We start from the raw sequence: 6,000 nt of genomic DNA on the forward strand, positions 1-6,000 counted from the left end.
TCCAGTCATTCCATTCCTGTTACTCTTAGCCAGCATCTCAGTTAGATGAGGTTCTTTCCTTGGTCGGATAACCCAAACTTTCATTCCCACAAGATTTGAATTCTTGGCATGTTGCTCAGTTTTCAGTTGACCAGTACTTTTGGGCAAGGGAGTATGAAAAGGTACGTCAGATGAATTCCCACATTGCAAACCCAGTACTTCATATTCTCATTATGCAACAGCAACCCGATTTCCCCCAGGTAATTAGAACATTCACCTCACCAGTTCAGTGAACCCAAAATCACTAGGAGGCAGTATCTACTTCTAATTCATCAGAACCAGAAGTCTTCCTTGGTGCAAGCATTTCTCCAATGGTCATTGGGACTTCCAAACCTACTGAGACCAAAGCTATAGAAACAGAAAGTAAGATTCTTCAAGTGGGTTATTAGGCATAATAACGAGAGGCATCACCCATCTCTACCCCTTAGTGTCCAGAACTATGATCCCTTCTATGGGTAGATAGCACTAGATATTGGCCCCCAATTACAGCATATACTGCATTCAGTATGATAGCATCTTAATATCACAAGGTATTATCTTCTAGCTGATGCTGTAATTGAGCCTGAATCAGGTCATTCCACCTTTGGGTAATGGGAAAAGTGGTAAGACCAGTGACCCAGGTCAGACAATGTTGTGAAAGATATCATTGCAATGGATAAAACATTCAAAGTCCATAAACAGACACCCTAGTGAAAACACTATGGGCAAGAAAGGCAAATTCATACCCAGAATATGAGTCTATCCTCTGTGAAGACTGACTGCTACATTTTCTACAATGGCGATTGTCCAAGGAAATCAATCTGACACCATATAACCCGCCGGCCTTCCTGAGAGATATTGCCACATCAATGGCTTATCAGTTGCTTCTGCTGTGAGTAGGTCATACACTCATCAGTGGCAGTAGCCAAATGGGCCTTGGTGAGAGGACAGCCATGCTGTTGAGTCCAAGTACGGCCTCCATCCCTGTTGACAGGCCATTTTGTTCATGGATCCACTGAGCCAGCATCAGGGTGGCTAGAGAGAGGGGCCAACTAATATTAATGAAAGCATAAGTCATGACTCATGACAGCATGAGTCATATGGAGAACGTCTACCACTGTGGTTGCTCTCAGATAGGCATTTGTATGGGGCACTGTATCTTCACACTACAGGGCCCATTCCACACATGGAATTCCTAAATTCCTAATTTTTCTTGCCACCAATTAGCTTCAAGTCCTCAGTGAGCCAGTCACCCATCGTCCACTGCATGAGTTGGTGTAGATCCATGATTCAGGCCCAAGTGGACAGTTCAATGTGCTGCCTGAAGTTCTGTCCACTGGGAAAATTTCCATCCACCACAGTCTTTGATGGTGTCCTGTGAGTAAGGTTACAGACGACGCTGTCCGCTTCTGGCTGGTGCTGGCATACTAGAAATAGGTTCATGCTTTTTTCTCATTTATTCACTGGTCACAGGGAATTCCCCATGAAGTCAACATATGGTTGAGGGAAAGGCAGCAAAGCTGTTACCTGGAGTTATCACAGGAGTCAAAACCGCCTGTTTGTGCGGGTTACTGGTGCTTTCTTGACATGAATGGGCTGTTTTCCCCATATACATATGATTTCCACTTTATAATGGAATATTTCTGAGCAAGTTCAATTATATAATTTATTGGGAAAGGTACCCAGTTCTACACGGGTAAGTTAAGTCATATGTTATTTGGTGTTACTCCTTCCCTACTCATGTCCTAAAGAGTCCTGATGGGGTCCGGCATTTAATTAGTGCTGCAACTTGGGTTTGGTCCATATCCCTATGGTCCCTGCAGCTGTAGGAGAGGAGGGACTCCTTTAAAGTTTCCTGGGAGGACTTCCAGTTCTCCCTGTGCATATTCATAGCTTTTAATTTGTCTTTTTCCCCATGTATGTTCTCTAGGGTCATGCAAAGAATCAGGTGATGCCATAATTTTTGAAAATACTGCAGTTGCCCTAGTAACAAAGTATTAGAACTGCTTGATCTCCCAGCACCTTGCCCTCCACTTTATTCACTACCCCATTCAGTGATAATTTGAGTTTTCATGATGCCACTGTTTACCGTGAACTACCTGGGTCCTATTTGCCCTCATCAAGGAAGTTATCCTTGAGCTGCTCATGACCAACCCAAACCCTTAGATCCACTTTACGAGTTTGCTTCCTCCTAGGCCCAAGTGGCAGGGGAGGAGAGGTTTCAGGAACTGAGAAGGAGAGAGAATCAGGTAGATAGGCCTCTTAGAAAGGAGTGATATCTTTCAGTCAAAAAACATAGCCAGCTCAAGGCAACCTTACAAGGAATAACACCCTGTCTTCCCTCCCCTCCCACTCTCCCATCTCCCACTGGACTCCTGGTCATCCAGAGAGCACAAGAACTCCACTGATGCCATGCATAAAAGTTAGTCCCCCAGGTAGAGCAACAGCAGGTGAAGAATGGGGAAAGAATGGCTCCAGAGGGGCAGGCAGGAGATTTCTGCAAACCATGTAGAGCTGTTGCAATGATTTCATGAGGTAGCAGGCTTAGCAAAATGTCTGACATACAGTGAGAACTCCAGGGCAAAAACACTGAGGAGACCCAGAGAGGTGAAGCCAATGGCTCAAGGACACGCAGCTAGTTCATAGCAAAACCAGGCTGAAGACTCCTGTAGTAGGTGCTCTCTCCAGTGGCCCTGCCTTTCCTGCCAGACCGTGTGATTTTGCTGCTATTAATCCGTTCCTCCATTTCTAGCTTTCCCCTGGAAGTTACAGCTCCATCATGCAGCCCGCATCATAATGCTTTTTGCAATGGCATGTGCATCCCATCAGGCTATCTCTACCTCATTTCACTGCCTTATCAGGTATATTTCATTATACCTTTCCCTAAACAACTCACTTTTTAGAATCTGATACAGTGAGCTACTCAACATCTCAGTAGACACACTTTTTTCCATAATTTAATGGAATTTTCCACTTATATATGCTATATGCCTCTTTAAATGTGTAGCAAAATAATTGCTATTAAGAATGCTAAGCCAGGCGCGGTGGCTCACGCCTGTAATTCCAGCGATGAGTGAGACTGCGCGATGAGCAAGACTCCATCTCAAAAAAAAAAAAAAAAGAATGCTAAATTAGGAGTTGACAGAAGTGAATTCTAATTCTGGTTCCATCACGAGCTAAGTGTTTGACCTGGAGATGGCCACTTCACCTATCTATAGAGATTTTAGATTTTTCATGTATAACCATTAGAATAGGTGATTGTTCAGGCTCCTCCCAGTGCCAACACTCACTGATGATAAAAAGGAGAAGGAGGAGGAGGAAGATGACTGACAGATAGTGAGCTGCAGCTTTGTACCAGGCACTGCGCTGAGTACATTACCCTCATCTCACTGATGTGTTGCAGCAGTGAGAAAAACACCTTTCTGATTTGAGCCAGAGAGGTTGGGAAGGGTGTATTTACTGCGGCTTATACTGGTCTCTCCTGACTGAGTCTTATAAGCAGTTGAGCAACGTGTCCATCATCGTGTGGAGAGACCACATCCAAGTATGCAGTGTATGTGACCATCAAGTGTGTGAATTCTCAGGGTTGCCCTGAACTTGTAGACAGGTCTGGTCTGGGGTGCCACATACAGGACCATCGACCAGTAGCTAGAGTTAGTGCTCTGGCTAGGAGGATACGGGCAAGACAGCCTTCACAGAGTGCATCCTGACAGAGGAAAAAGGGACAGTGCAGAGCGGGAGAGGGAGCAGCCATCTACAGGTGGCGTAGAAGAATAGAAGGACTTGGCCAGAGTGCCCCACCAAGACTTGACAAAAAATGACAAGAGAGACTTGTGTCCCATAAGTAGCACAGACACTTGCAGGAGTAGGCAGGCATGGAACCAAGGTAATGGCTCTTTTCCTTATCAACTCATGAAAGGCACACAAAGTGGAATGTTGATCCAGACCCTAGGGTTGAGAGCTTGATTCGGCAGAGCTGCATGAAAAGATCAAGCTTCACCTATTTCCACCTGTGTAGTAGAAAAAGGCCTAACGCCACAGACCAGAAGGTCAGGGTGCCTGGGAAGTCTTCAGCCTCCTTGGTGGGCACAACTGTGGCCTTGCAGGTCATTCAGGAACTTGGGAGTAAATGGCCAGATGAACAGCCTGGTGATCTAGGTCTTTTTTTGTTTTAGTTTTTGTTTGGTTTTTTAGTTTTTGGTTTTTGGTTTTGTTGTTGTTGTTTTGCTTTTTTTATTTTTTGGTGTTTTGTTGTTGTTGTTAATCTACAAGGGGGTTGGTGCTACCAGCTTCCCATCCCACTTGGATCCTTTTGGGGACCAGGAGTAAGGATGGGCCTGGGGCCCCTTCTTTGTTGGCATCACAGCATCCCCGAAAAGATGCCTGGCCCCAGCGGAAATTACTTCTCAGCATCCTGACTAAAAATGTCCCCAGTCTTCCCCACCCGACAGAGGCTGAACATAGCTCACGAATCTCCAGGTGGAGGAAGAAACAGGATAGATCTATTTTGCACTTTTCCTTGACTCTTGGTCCTACTGTCCTTGTGAATGCAGGGGAAGGCAGAAGGGGCCTGCAGCTTGCCCTGCAGTCAAGTGTGAGCTCAGACCTGCCCCTTCCCATGCCAGGCTGGAGATCTCTGCTGGAGGCAAGGTCAACCCCAAAGCTCCCAGTGAGGGATAAGTACCTCCCTGCAGGAACAAGTGCCTGCCTTATTTCTCTTCCCCAAATCCCCAAAGCCTGTACAGGCTTCAGCAAAGTGGTGGCTTTTAATAAGACCTTAACTGTTCTGGGGAAAAAATGCACTCACTGCTGGATGGAACTCCCACCAGGGCCCAAGCTGGACAGGAAGGAGACGGCTGCAGTTCTAACCCTTCAAGGAAGGTAGCCAAGGAGTAGGCAGAGCTCCAGGCCTGGAGTCAGAAAATCTAAGGATAATTCCTGCTCCGCCTTTCCAGTTGGGTGACCCCAGCAAGTCAATGAACTCTTGAGGCTGGGTCCACACTTGAGAAATAGGAACAAGAGTCACTGGGTTGTGGTATTACACACGTATGACAGGGCCTGCATATGCAGCAGGCAATGTCTGGCACATGGTAAGCGTGCCGTGAACCACCTGTCCTCTTTTCTGAGCTGCAACGAAGGACCAGCCCTGGACGAGGAGGGGCCTGTGTGACCACATTCAGGGCGTAGACTCTGTCCCAAGAAAGCTTAACTACAGAAAAGGCTGGAGGAGAGTTTTACAAGGGGAATTATCTTCTGTTCACCTGCAAAGACAAGGGGGCAGAGTGTGGCACAAGGTATCTGGAGAATGTTCTCAAGGGCGTGGTTGAGGAGGTCATTTCCAGGGACAACTGTGTGTCCAGAGAGGGAAAAAGGCAAAGAGGCTGGTCATGCAGGAGAAAACCTAGAGCCTCCACCCCTGCTGCCAATCCTTGTTTGGGAGTTCTCCAGCTCTGCAAACCAGACCTGCAGCCTCAGCCAGAATAGATACCCCACAAAACTGGGACACAGACTGAAAAACTCCACTGGGAGTCTGCTCGCCATCTATGGCTACCTCTCAGCCTGGGGTCTTGTCTTCCGAATGATGGCAATGTACTCACTTTCAACAGCCTGAAGCCATGGAATAGGCTCCTCCCCCAGCCCTGCCCCCAAAGTTCTGCCAGCAACATTCCCTACATTCCAGTGAGAAGAAGGGAATGGCAGTCAGGGAGGGGCATCCGGTGGGGCAGATATATGTGGGTGGAGGTAAGAGGAACAATTACAGAGAGTGCACAAACACCGTCAGCAAGGGAGTCCCCTCTCTAAGTGCGGTACCGCCCAGTGGCCACTTCTGGGTCCCCTTCTAGGTTCATCATTGGGAGCACGTCACTCAGATGTCCTTGGATGGAAGTGGAGAGCACCCAGGCCAGGGAAATGAACTAAGCTTTCTAGGAAGTAAAGCCTTTTCATTAAAGGAAGCCACCCAAAGAAAGAGGCAACAGCCAC

The sequence above is a fragment of the Colobus angolensis genome, unplaced genomic scaffold (genome assembly GCF_000951035.1).
Source record: "Colobus angolensis palliatus isolate OR3802 unplaced genomic scaffold, Cang.pa_1.0 Scaffold3, whole genome shotgun sequence".
Classification (NCBI taxonomy): Eukaryota; Metazoa; Chordata; class Mammalia; order Primates; family Cercopithecidae; genus Colobus; species Colobus angolensis.